This window comes from Dendrobates tinctorius, unplaced genomic scaffold (assembly GCF_039654945.1).
Source record: "Dendrobates tinctorius isolate UK_male_01 unplaced genomic scaffold, ASM3965494v1 ptg000151l, whole genome shotgun sequence".
NCBI lineage: Eukaryota > Metazoa > Chordata > Amphibia > Anura > Dendrobatidae > Dendrobates > Dendrobates tinctorius.
In genome coordinates this window covers 25,921,737-25,935,927 of record NW_027361818.1, presented here as the reverse complement: position 1 = coordinate 25,935,927, position 14,191 = coordinate 25,921,737, and positions in this window count along the sequence as shown.

Sequence of the window (14,191 nt, the reverse complement as noted above, 5' to 3'; positions counted from 1 at the left end):
CGGGGTTACTGCGGGAGCCAGAGGGGCATGAGACAAAAGATATCCCCTATGCTCCAGGACCTTCTTTCCAACTCCGCAGTGGTGCTTTACCACTGGAATCAGGAGCTCTCCCTTAACACAAGGGTCACCAGAACTTCGTACGTGGTACAGTCTCTCTAAGCAGGTCACAGCTCTGTCACTGGGTGCAGTCTCTTTGCAGGGAAAAGTCTCAGCACCGAATGCAGTCTCTTTGCAGGAAGAAGTCTTAGCACAGAGCGCAGTCTCTTTGCAGGGAAACGTCTTATCACAGAACACAGTCTCTTTGCAGGGAATTGTCTTATCACAGGGGTGAGTGCGCAACCTTCCTGTCACTGCAGTACCCAGCTTCATGTACTCACCGTCTGCAGTCTTTGTCTGCGGTCTCTCTGACTCTGGCGGTTGTACCGGAGGTCTCTCTCTCTCCCGGTTTGTGTCAGCGTCCTCCCCTGTGATGTCTGCACTGCTCTGAGGAAAGCACGCGCACTTTTCCCGCTCTCAGCTCTCCTCCCTTCCTGTTCCTGGCTGCTGAATAGTCTGCTTTTTTGTCCCCTGGGGGACCTGCTGCCCTGCTCTTTTCTTTTCAATGGTCTTTTTATTGATAGATTCAGAGTATAACAACACCAATCAAGAAAGAATCAGTTTTCATACACAAGTGTACGGACGGTGTAATACCAGTAACAAAGATAAATTATTTTATTTTTTTTGCGGTAAACAAAGGACAGAGAAAGGAAAAAGAGAAATAAGTAGAGAGGAAGTAGAGGAAGCAATAAGAGAGGCTATAGGAGGGGGCGGGGTCTGACAATATCACAGGTTGGATTTCGTGCGGTTCATGGATTGAAGGAGGATCTATATTTGATCCATAAACGCCAGTTTTCTTCGAAGGAATGCTGTGAATGATTCACAGAGGCAACAACTTCGGCCATATGATACAGTTGATCTACTTTTGAAAGCAGTTGGTGAAGAGTAGGGGTCTGGGTTGAACCCCAATAGGTGGGGAATAAAAGTTTGGCCACAGCAATAATGTTAAAAATTAGGATGGAAGTCCCCTTCTGCTTGGAACCCAAAGGGAGGTTTAATAAAGCTGTTCCCGGCGTTAGCGACACTGAGACTTCCGTTATGTCACTAGCAAGTTTCTCTGTTGATGCCCAGAAGGGTTGGATGGCAGGACACGTCCACCAAATATGTAAGAAATCTCCCCTACCCCCTCCACAGCGCCAACAACTATCTTGCACTCCAGATCGCCAAGCACAGGTCTGCGCTGGTGTAGTGTACCATCGTGATACAATTTTGAAAGCATTCTCTTGAATTTTCATGCAGCTCGTTGGGCCATCTGAATGTGCATAGATGTGATCAATTTGTGATTGTGAGAGTTTATAACCCAGGTCTTTTTCCCAATGTGCAATGTAAGCTCTCCTCGGTGGCAGATCTTTAGATAGAAGCATCAGGTAGATTGTTGATAGGACCTTAGTTGGCCTAGACGATTTAGAGCAGAGGATTTCATATGGTGTTAGTTTGCGCAAGGTGTCTGGGCAGTAACGTATGTGTTTCAATAGCTCTCTCAGGGAGTTATATTGCAGAAAATTAAGGCTCGAGGGTGTCAAGAGGTCATTCAATTCTGATAACGGGAGGAGCGCCCCCCCAGTCATAATCCGATCATTGGAAATATGTCTCAGTCTCCGCGCTAGGTTCCCTCCCTCCCTTAGAATATCCAACGGAGGTTGTACGATGTCTGAGAGTCTCAGCAATGGGGACGAGGGAGGAGTCAAGAAGGCATGGAGATTCGACCAGACCGTAAGCAAAGCTCGGGTCAGGGGGTTGGAGAAAGAGGAGAACTTCCCTCCCTTGGTATATGTTAGTAAAAGGGACCTAAGAGGCACAGGTGAGATAATGTTTTCTATGTTGACCCAATATTTGTCACTTGTGTTTCTTATCAAGTCTACCGACCGGGAAAGCACAGGTGCATAATAATAGTTTTTAATGTCAGGGGCTCCCATCCCCCCCCCTGCGCTTTGGCAGCGACAATGTGTGTGAGTTTATAGGGGGCCTCGTTTCCTTCCAAATGTATTTGAAAAATAAGGAGTTAACTGTAGAGAGAAAAGAGTTTGGGACGTGGATGGGTAGAGTTGAAAATAAGTACGTAAATTCGGGGAGTATCAGGCTTTTTATAAGGTTCTTCCTCCCCATCCATGACAGGAAAGGATCTCTCCATGACTAAATAGAGGTCTGAACTTTGTCCAATAAGGGGTAATAATTTAGTTGGAAGATATCTTTATCGGATCTGGAAATTTTAATACCTAAATAGGTAATACTTCTGCTGGGCCAAGCAAATGGATATAATTCTTTTAACTTATCCAACATGTGAGCGGGTATATTTAGGTCTAAAGCTTAAGATTTTGACGCGTTTACCTTAAAGTTGGTGAGGTTACCATACTCCTCAAGGATTCCCAACAGAGCAGGAAAGTCTCGAAGGGGGTTCGTCAACAAGACCAACAGGTCATCAGCGAATGCCGCAGTCTTATGGTGGATTTTACCTATTGTGATGCCCTCAATCTCCAAGTACTGCTGAATTGCACATAATAGTGGTTCCATTGTTAAGATGAAAAGAATTGGAGAGAGAGGGCAGCCCTGTCTTGTGCCATTTTTAATAGTGAATGTGTCAGTCAAGGAACCATTGACCCCAATACGTGCTGAGGGGTCTCTATACATTTTCATTATGGCTGAGATGAGTTGGGGGGAAGCCAAAGCGGGCCAACGTCTCACCTAGATAGGTCCAGTCCAACCTGTCGATAGCTTTTTCCGCATCCGTCCCAAGAAGCACCAAGGGAGGTCTCTCTGCCTCACAAAATGCATAAGATGAAGATTTTTTTGTGTATTATCTCTCCCCTCTCCTCCCCCAACAAAGCCCGTTTGGTTTAACGAAATTAGTTCTGGTAAGAATTTAGCAATTCTTCGTGCAACCATACTAGCGAACAGCTTTAGGTCAACATTCAGCAAGGATATCGGACGGTAGCTGCTACACAATTCGGCATCCTTGCCTTCTTTATAGATTAAAGATATTCTGGCTTCTAGAGCCTGAGTAGGGAAAGAGCCGTCCCCAGTATAGAATTGCACATGTTTAATAGGCGGGGGATGAGAACCGAGGGGAAAGTCTTGTAATAGATGGAGGGGAGTCCATCTGGGACTGGCGCCTTACCTGACGGGCAGCCTGACCGGGTGGACCGGAGCTCGTCCAGAAGAAAAGGTTCAACAAGCCACTTCCGCTGCGAATCCGAGAGCCTTGATAATTTTAAACGGGTAAAGACTCGATAAGCTGTCTTCTCTTGGCCCTCTCCTGGGACGATTCAAGTGGACGTAGGTTGTAGAGTTGTTTATAATAATTTAAGAACTCTGATTTTATCTGATCGTAATCGAGGGTACGGGTGCCTTTCGAATTTTTAATCGAGTGGACATAAGTGCGAGACTGGCGCTGCCGAATTTTTGAGATCATTAGCTTAGAAGCTTTGTCTCCATGTACAAACATTCTGGTTCGCCAAGAAGTGTACCATTTTGCAGACTGTAAGTTTAAAATGTCCTTTAATTGCTGTCTTTTTTGAGAAAGTTGGGCCAGAATTTGGGATTCAGTTTGTTTTTTTACGTTGAATCTCAAGTGTAGCTATTTCAGCGTATAATGTGTTTACCTGCTATTGTTTTTGTTTATTCAGGTAGGAGGAGATTGAAATCAGTTCTCCTCTAATAACTGATTTATGAGCTTCCCATAAAGTCGGGGCTGAGACATCACCATTGTCATTTTGATCAAAATATTGGTTCAGTGTTTTAGTAATTCGATCGCATGTTGAGGGAATATTCAGGATCGATTCATTGAGCCGCCAAGTTCTACAGGATTGGAAAGGTTTAGCCAGAGACATCTCTAACGTTACTATTGAATGGTCGGAGAATATATTAGGTATGATATTGGATCTTTTTGCATTGGGAAGAAGTCTTTTGGGAATAAAGATATAGTCAAGCCTGTGGTAGGAACCGTGGGGGTGAGAATAAAAAGTGAAATCTAGGTCAGTCGGGTGCAGGTATCTTCAGATATCAATTATTTGTGAAGATTGGATCCGTTGTTTTATTCTGCTAAGATCTCTGAGGGATATTGCACTTTTCTTTCTCGTTGTGTCTATTAATGGCTCTAGCGCGACATTTAGGTCACCTCCTATGAGTATACCTTCTTTGAGTCTACCTTCTTTAAAGTCTTTGATTTTTTTCAATGTCACCAACAGCCACTTCAGCAGTTTCTTGTTAGGGGCATATAGACTGCAGAAGGTGACCAAGTTCCCAGCTAGCATACCCTTAATCATTAAATACCTCCCCAGAGGGTCAGACATCATTTTGTGTAGCTGAAAGGGCACCCCCCTCGCTATAGCCACCGAGACACCTCTCGAGCCCGTCTGCGTGGTGGTTGCATGAAACCACGTGTCATAATGTGATCGCTCAAAGTAGGGAATTTTGTCTGGCTTAAAGTTAGTTTCTTGTACTAATAGAACGTCTGCTTTTTGCTTCTTAAGTAGGGTCAATATGGCGCCTAGTGGACGGCGAGTTCATGCCATGTGCATTGAATGTTGCAAAGGTAAATACCTTATCTCGAGTATCCATGGGTGGTAAGGTAGGAGGTGGCCGGGTTACACTTAGTAGATTTCCTTTGTTGCCTCATTCGTGCTGTGATGTCAGAGATAGTCAGATATGCGGGGGAAGAGAAGGAGGGAAGAGAAGAAAGGGTGAGCAAAGAAAAGAAGTAAAAGATGAACATCATTAGATTCAGTTTTGATACAATTCTTAACGAACTATTATAGAACATAACTATCGATTAGTTAGTCATATTTGTCGACTGATAGGGGAAAATATTAAAGCTCCAAAAAACGTGGAGGAGCACCTGTAGCTTAGATGGACAAATACTATATTAGCACATCAAGTAAGTTAACTCAATAAGAAAAGATATGCAAACTCTATAGCTACTTGAGAGTTATAGGCAGATACTTGGTTCCAGTAAGGTGGGGAGGGGAGAGATGGGATAAAATAAAAAAAAGGGTAAAGCGGAAGTCACACACAGCAATCTCGCTAGCGATATCGCTGCTGAGTCACAACTTTTGTGACGTAATAGCAATCTCACCAGCCAGATCGCTGTGTGTGACAGCGATCAGCGAGCAGCCCCCCTGCCGGTATCGCTGGAAGAAACCTCTGGACATTTTTTTGGTCGCTGGGCACCCGCTGGCCAGCACGCATCGCTGCGTGTGACAGGCGGGAGACCAGAGATCAGCTGTAAAAAATAGAATTAAAATAAAAAATATTGTTATTCTCACCTTCCGACGTCCCGCGCAGCATTCCTCTCTCCACGCTCCAGTCCCAGTGATCCTTTGCACGAATGACCGCGAGACTTCGCACTCCCGCGAGGCCGTGACGTCTCGTCGTCATTCTCGCAAAGGATCACTGGGACCGGAGCGTGGAGAGAGGCAGGATGGCTGCACGGGACGTCGGAAGGTGAGAATAACAATATTTTTTATTTCAATTCTATTTTTTACAGGGATGGCCAGCGATGCCTGGCGCTCGGCGTGACTGTGCTGATTACTAGTGAAGCTGTCTGTGTGACAGCTCACCAGCGATCACAGAGCGACTTACCAGCAATCCTGACACCTTGATATCGGTATCGCTGGTAAGTCGCTATGTGTGACTCCAGCTTAAGGTACATTAGGACATTAGCTGATATAACTCAAACTTGAAGATCATTCAAGTTATATAACACTTAATAACAGTAAGGAAGCACTCAGATCAAATGAGAGGCAGGTCACACTTTCATGTTGCCTCTGTGTCCCCTTTTGATGATGGTGTCTTCGCAGTAAGCCATGGAGAAGGGGGTTGAAGAGGGCAAAGAAGAGAAGCTGTATGGAAAGCCTCCAAGTCGGGGTAGGTCTCGAGGACGATATCCAGCGTTTTGCAAACATCTTTGATGTCAGCAGACGACCTGACCTGGAGTCTTTTTTCATCTGCAGAGATAGAGATTCCAAAAGGAAACAGCCAGCAGAAGCGGTAGCCTTTCTGGATTAGAGCCTCTGTAAATGGTTTAACAAGCCATCGCTTCTTAAGGGTGGTGGTTGAAAGGTCTTGAAACAGTCTCAAGTTTGCGCCTTCATAGACAATCTCCTCTGACTCTCGAGCTCTGCGCATAATCAGATCTTTTGTATGAAAGTCTAGGAAGCGGCATAGAACATCTCTTGGGGGGTCGCCCTGTTTTGGTCTGGGGCGTAAGGACCTATGGACTCGAATAAGCTCAATGTCCATAGGATCCCCCTCTATCAATAGCTTTCCAAAGATCTCTTTGGCCGCTTTAGCCAGAGCATCCGATGCAACAGATTCTAAGAGGCCCTTGATTCGAATGTTGTTTCTACGTTCGCGGTTCTCATGGTCCTCTAATGTGGACTGTATATCATGCAATTGGTTTTCGTGGACTTTTAAGCTGTCTAGTAGGCTGTTAGAATGCTGAGCCAAGGCTGTTTGACCTTGTTCCATGTCTTCCAGTCTGTGTCCCTGTTGCGATAGGCCCCGTTTAATTTCAGAAAGCTCTTTTCCGATGGGTTCAAGGGCCTTGGACAGGATCCGCTTAATGAAGGAGCGTGTGACTAGGTTGTCTCTCGAGTCACCACCCGCATCAGCGTCGCTTTCAAGATCAGAATCCGAGTCTTCCTCTGAGTCATGATCTGCATGTCCCGGGGTTCTGGTGGGGTCCGGTGGGGCAGTTTGTTTGTTCAAGAATTTGTCCACATCTGCTTGTGTAATAGATTTCAAGGATTTGGATGTGGTACTTTGTTTTTTGACTCCGGTTTTCCCCATTGTTGCACACAGAGAGCTATAGGTTTTCCACACAAAAAAAAGTATATGTATTAAATATACATTCCCCCTTGGCCGTTGCTAGATGGCAGTCTAGGCATTCATATCAGCTGTGCAGTATGGCCTTGGTGAGGGGAGGCGAGTTCCCTTATTGACAGAGTATATTAGGGCTTTTTTTTTTTTTTTCCTTTCTGCCTTCTGAGACCAAAAGATGCTGTGTGTAGTGGGGGCTACCCGAGGCAGGCAAGAAGCATTAATCATTTTCAAACACTTATTTCAGCTCCTCTGACATAGCAGGCAAATCAGGAGTCCCTTCGGTGGGGACAGAGGAGATCCAAAGGCTGCAGTTTATCTGTAACAGAGCGGTGCGGGGGCGCCGAAGACAGCAAGACAAAGGCAGCACCGAGGGGACCCTAATGAGCGGGGATATTTGCCCCAGAAATCAAAAGTCCTCCTGCTTGATATGGATCCCTCTCACCCCTCTTAGATCACCCCAACCGCCTGGACTAGCAGGAGTGGCTGGGGGGGCCGTGCCGTGTCTTCAGTCTGTGCACCGAGTGCCACAGTCTCACTCTGTGCTATAGCGCATTATTTAAGATGGCGCCCGCTGTGGCAGGAAGCAAGTAATCTTGGCAGTCACTAGCCTAGGATCCTCTCCCAGGAGAGCATAAATCAGTGATTACCGGGGGAGGGAGTGCAGCTGGAGAGGAGCCGTCTGTCACTTCAGCAAGCTGATTCAGAGAGGCCCAGCATCAAAGGAATTCCCCTGCCCGCGCACAGGAGCAGGAGGGAGGAAGAAGGAGCGGCCAACTGACAGGGAAGAAGCACCGCAGTGCCTATCGCATCAGGGCTCGGGGAGCGGTGTGAGGTCGGTCAGCGTGAGTCTCTGGGGGGAGGGAGAGGAAAGCCCGAAGCCGAAGCAAGAGGTACCTTCATTATAAAAGCCCCTTGTTGTGGTCTGCCCTCCTCTGCAGCCTCTAAAGATGGCGCCTGTCCTCTCCAAGTTGCGTCTCATCACCCGTACAGTTGTCTCTGCAGGAGTAGGCAGAGGTATTTACTCTGCTCTGGTTTTGTCACCCAGGGGTGCCAGATGGGTTCAGGTCAGTTTAGGGGGTCAATTTGTAGCAGGAAGCTCGCTTAATCTTTATATTTCCCAAGTTTTGTATTGGAGCTCTCAGCTCACACATCTTGTCTCTTCTGCAGTCAGGCCACGCCCCCTGCTGCCCTGCTCAATGGTTCCGGGCATGGAGCAGAGGAGGCAACTCTCTCACGGCTCTTCCTGTACTTCACCCCCTTACACCTCCCACAAAAATCCTGCTATACCATACGTCCAATTTTAGAAATATATAGCCAGAGAATTAGTAGCGAAAGTCTCCCTCAGTTTCAGTGGAATGATGCGATCGAAAGCCAGATTGTAAGAGATCAAAGAGAGAGCAGGAGGAGAGTTGGAAGGACAGTTTAAGATGGAAGTGCTCCATGAGATTTAAGGCATAGAGGAGAAGTGATATGGGTCAATAGCTAGACACAGAGGCTGGGTGTCATCAAGTCATGTTTTAAGCAAGAAGGGAAGTCACCAGTCATTAGTGATAGGTTGAAGAGATGGGTTAGGGTTGGAATGAAGATTGTGGTGAGGTTTGGGATGTGGTGAGATGGGATAGGGTCAAGTGCACAGGTGGTGAGATGTGATCTTGAGAGTAAAGAGGAAAGCTGGTTATTATAAATAATAACAATAATAGCGCTACCTCAGGCGCTGCTGTGCGAGCTACCCCATAATGCTTGCAGCAGTCACATCACAGGGTGTAGCTGTGACGACTCCTGGAGTGGACCCTCTGGGTCGTGGCACCAACCCACCATGGGCGAGCTGACCTAGTGAGGACCATCCCCTATACAGGGAGTGTCAGGGCAAGTCCAAAGGGGTAAGGTACCATGACTGCTGGCACCAGGTGGCTGGCTCACAGGAGACACGAGTGAGTGTGTCTGCAGGAAACAGGAACGTGCAAAGCGACGACACAGGGGCACCCAGGTTACAGGATAATACAGGGTGATTGTACGGAAGCATGGTGTGTTCAGGACAATACAAGGTGAGTACACGGGAGTGCGCTAGATACTGGGTAGTGCAAGGCGAGTACAGGGGAGCACATATGACACGCACTGACAAGCACACCCAGGTGCGGGCAAAGCAGGGTGCATGCAAGGGAGCACACAAGAGCACAGGGTTAGGCAGAGCACATGCTGGGAAGCACGCATGAGAGTAAGGCAATGCAGAAGGTTTGCCAAGAAGCACGACAGAGCACAGGGCAGAGTGTAGGAACGGAACATATGCCAGGAAGCATGGCAAGGCAGAGGACAGGAGCGGAGCACAAGGCAAAGTGCAGGCACAGAGCACAAGGCAGAGTACAGGAATGGAGATGTGCTAGGAAGCACGGCAAGGAAGAGTACAGGAACGGAGCACAAGGCAGAGTACAGGTATGGAGCACAAGGCAGAGGATCAAATTACAGCGCGCCACCAAGCAAGGACCAAGCAGACCAAGCCAGAAAGCACAACAATAATCAGGCACCTCCCATAGGAAAAGGTAGCCTGATATAGGGCAAGTGCGCAGGGACCTCTGGATCAGGTCCTCCAGGACCATAGAGAGGACATGGCTGTAGACAGAGCCGAGAACAGCACAGATGCACACTAGCAACATTGTGCAACCATGGAGCTAGGTTCAAGAGGTGCGCTTGCGCACCCGACGGGACCCCAGGAGCAGCCGCGGCACCGGAAGTGGTGACGCCGGGTGCGGGGTCCCAGCCCCAGGTGAGAGCAGCATGACAGATGGTGTAGCAGTACCTCCCCTTTACGCTTCCTCTTTCTAAGGCTGGAGAAGAACTTAGACAAAATCAGGGGTACGTGGATATTCTCCCTGGGTTCCCATTACCTTTCTTCAAGACCAAAACCCTTCCAATCAATGAAGAAAAGGGTTTTCCCCTCTTATCTTCTTCCTGGCCAGAATATCAGTTACCTCAAACTCATCCCCCATGCCAACAGGCTGGGGTGTGTGGCCTGGAGAAAGATGAAACCGGTTAAGTACCACGGGTTTTAGGACGGACACATGGATGAAATTGGGAACACGAAGCGAGGAGGGTAACTTCAATTTGTATGCTACGTCATTAATACGCTTGAGGACCTCAAAAGGACCAAGTAACGGGGACCCAGTTTGTAAGATGGTACCTTAAGGCGAATGTTTCTGGAGGAGAGCCACACCTTGTCACCAGGAAGATAAGGAGGAACATCCAGGCGCCTCTTGTCAGCGTGTTGTTTCATCCTGTCAAGTGCTTTCTCAAGAGCGGTTTTGGTCTCCTGCCATACCCTGGAGAACTCCACGGACAGAGAGTCGGCCACAGGTACCCCCGAGACAGGAAGTACTGGTAGAGGCACACTGGGATGCTGTCCAAAGACAATGAAGAAGGGAGACTTGGTAGACGATTCACTGGTGTGGTTATTTTTTGGAAAAATTATGTAACTTTTATTTTACTGAATTATAACCATAATAAAATGTAGAGCACCACATACTAAACTTGCTCAAATATATATAGGGAATTTAATCACAGAAAATACATAAGTCTCAATATCCAACCGCAATGAAAAATTATTATCATGATGACATCAAACTTGACACATTTTACACCCCTCAGTTCTACTCAAGAGCAATACAATAGTGGAAATATAATAAAATGCCATACTCAAAATCATGACAAAAAGTGCCAAATATAAAATTATCTATTTTTCATAATCATACATAATTACACAGAGAAAAGGTAATTATTAATAGCCCATTAAATTATAAGTATATAAAGTGCCAAAATAGAATAAATATTATATTTTAACCACGATGAATAAAGTGCAAACTGTGCCCATCGTGCTTCCAATTACCTATGAATCGATAAAAGCAGCAATTAAGAGCTCACATAAAAAAGCAAAAAGTATTGCCTATTATGCATGTGATTACATGTGTATCAATATTAATCAGCGGTTAAGTACTTACATATTAAAGAAATGAGCTGGTGTCCCCAAGCCTGGCGCCCCTACGCACATTTCAAGATAACTTCGGTTTCGGTTGTTCTCAGCTATGAAGGTTCTTCCTGGAGGTAACATGGTCAACTTGAGAGGAGCCATTATCTTGGACGGGTCGATGATATGAGAAGGTTCCTCTTCAGTATCAGTCGACTGGAAAGATCTTGATAACGCATCTGCTTTAACGTTTTTATCGCGGGGTTGAAAATGAAGTTCAAAGTCAAAGCGGCAAATAGCAAAGATCACATGGCTTGCCGGGGATTGAGTCTTTGTGCAGACTGGATGTACACCAGGTTTTTATGATCCGTGAAGATCTTGAATGGATGTACGGCACCTTCCAGTAAGTATCTCCATTCCTCCAAGGCCAGCTCAATGGCCAATAGCTCTTTGTCACCAATGGAGTAATTTTACTCAGTAGGAGAGAATACTTTAGAAAAGAAGCCGCAGTTGACTTGGCATCCAGAAGAAGACTTCTGAAAAAGGACTGCACCTGCCCCGGTAGAGGATGCGTCCACCTCGAGAGTAAAAGGTTTACTAACCTCAGGACGATGAAACGCTGGAGCAGAGGCGAAGACTTGTTTCAAGGACTGTAAAGCATCTTCTGCCTCAGAGGACCAAGCATTAGGGTTAGCTCCTTTGCAGATGAGGGATGAGATAGGATGAACCAACAAAGAGAAATGGGGAACGAACTGCAGATAGTAGTTCGCAAAGCCAAGGAAGCGTTGGATTGCCTTCACCCCATGGGGCCATGGCCAATCGAGAATGGCAGACACTTTCACTGGATCCATGCATAGACCAGAGTCCATGATAATGTACCCCAAGGATGGCAAGGATGTCAGCTCAAAGACACTTTTCTCGAGCTTGGCGTAAAGGCGGTTCTCCCTCAAACACAGATGTACTTGGCGCACGTTCGTTCTGTGGGCAGACAGATCTGGAGAAAAAAACAGGATATCGTCCAGGTAGACTACCACGAGGCAGTACAGCATATCCTGGAAGATGTCATTCACAAAATCCTGGAATACCGCTGGAGCATTGCAGAGGCCGAAGGGCATGACCAAGTACTCGTAGTGACCGTCTCGCATGTTAAAGGTGGTCTTCTACTAGTCACCAGAATGAATACAGATCAAGTTGTAGGCCCCACGAAGATCCAGCTTCGCGAAAATTTGTGCTCCTCTTAGCCAGTCAAAGAGCTCTGAGATCAATGGCAGTGGGTACTTGTTCTTGACCGTGATGTCGTTCAGCCCTCGGTAGTCTATGCAGGGACGGAGGGAGCCATCCTTCTTTTTGAGAAAGAAAAATCCTGCTCCTGCGGGTGAAGAAGACTTACGAATGAAACCTCTGGCAAGATTCTTAGGGGTAGAGCCAGGAACGAGGTCAATCAGACAGTCATATGGCCGATGAAGAGGCAGAGTCTCGGCCTCCTTTTTGTCAAAGACATTTGCAAAAGACCAGTAAGCCGAAGGCAGACCTGCAGGTGCCGAGGATGGACAGGCAGAATTCATTGGATGGATGAATAGCAGGCACTTCTTCTGACAGGATGGTACTCAGGGGAGTATATCGCCCGACCGCCAGTCCAGGGCTGGCTCATGAGTCTGTAACCAAGGGAGACCAAGAGGAAGCCCGTGAGACATAGTCGACAAGACGTGGAAGGAGATCTTCTCTCGGTGCAGGGCTTCAATCTGCATCTTGATTTCTTCGGTGATATGGTTAATGGTGTCCTGCAAGAGTTTACTATTGACCGACCAATCATCCTATGAGTCTCCAGGGATCTGACAGGAATGTTTTTTAACTGCCTCAAGCCTAATAAAGTTCCCTGCCGCATCTGAGTCTATATAAACTTCTTCAGAGAAACGCTTAGAGTCCAAATTCAACAAAGCAGACACGATCAGGGGGAGGAGTCATGTATACCTAGGGAGGCCCCTCCTACCACTCCTAGGCAGAGAAGTTTCCCAGCTTCTCGGGACAGGAGCGAAGGAGATGTGAAGGACTCCCACAGTAAAAACAGAGTCCTTGTGTGAGCCTCTCCTTGTGACGCCATTCGGCCTTCTTGAACTGCTCCACCAGCATAGGCTCAGAAGCGGGACCCGCAGAAGAAGGCACAGGTCACAAGTGGGGAGGACTGCAAGTAGACGGAGAGGGATGAGGAGATATTCTCTCTCTGGCTGCCTCACAGTTACGCTCTTGGAAGCGCTGGTCAATACGTGTCGCAAGAGAGAACAGATCCTCAAAAGAGGTGGGGTTATCCCGACCAGCCAGTTCATCTTTAATCTGACCGGACAGGCCACGCCAGAAGGCCCCTACCAAGGCTTCGTTGTTCCAACCGAGTTCAGAGGGCAAGGTGAGAAAACAGATGGCATATTGTCCTACTGATAGAGTACCCTGATGGAGGTTAAAGAGGGACTCGGTGGTTGAAGCCAGATGACCCGGCTCATCGAACTCCTTGCGGAAGGTGTCCAGAAAGGTGGAAAGCTGAAAAACGAGTGGATCATCACGCTCCCGGAGGGGATTCACCCACGCTAATGCCTCTTCCTCTAAGTGGGAAATTGTAAAGGCTATTATAGCATGATCGGTGGGGTAGTGCTGTGGCAAGAGCTCAAAATGTAACCGGCATTGGTTCAAAAAAACCCAACACAACTTGGGGTCACCACTATATCAGGGTAACATAGTAACATAGTTAGTAAGGCTGAAAAAAAACATTAGTCCATCCTATAAAATTCTGTCAGAATAAATCCCCAGATCTACGTCCTTCTAAAGAACCTAACAATAACTGTAAGATACAATATTGTTACGCTCCAGGAAGACATCCAGGCCTCTCTTGAACCCTTCGACTGAGTTCGCCATCACCACCTCCTCAGGCAGGGAATTCCAGATTCTCACTGCCCTAACAGTAAAGAATCCTCTTCTATGTTGGTGGAAAAACCTTTTCTCCTCCAGCCGCAGAGAATGCCCCCTTGTGACCGTCACCTTCCTTGGTATAAACAGATGGTTATTAGATCGCCCCTCAGTCGTCTTTTTTCTAGACTAAATAATCCTAATTTTGCTAATCTCTCTGGGTATTGTAGTTCCCCCATCCCCTTTATTAATTTTGTTGCCCTCCTTTGTACCTGCTCTAGATCCATTATATCCTTCCTGAGCACCGGTGCCCAAAACTGTACACAGTACTCCATGTGCGGTCTAACCAGGGATTTGTACAGAGGCAGTGCTGGACTTATTTTTTCTAAGTTCTGAAAACTTGCTGCACAACAGGATCCGTGCGCT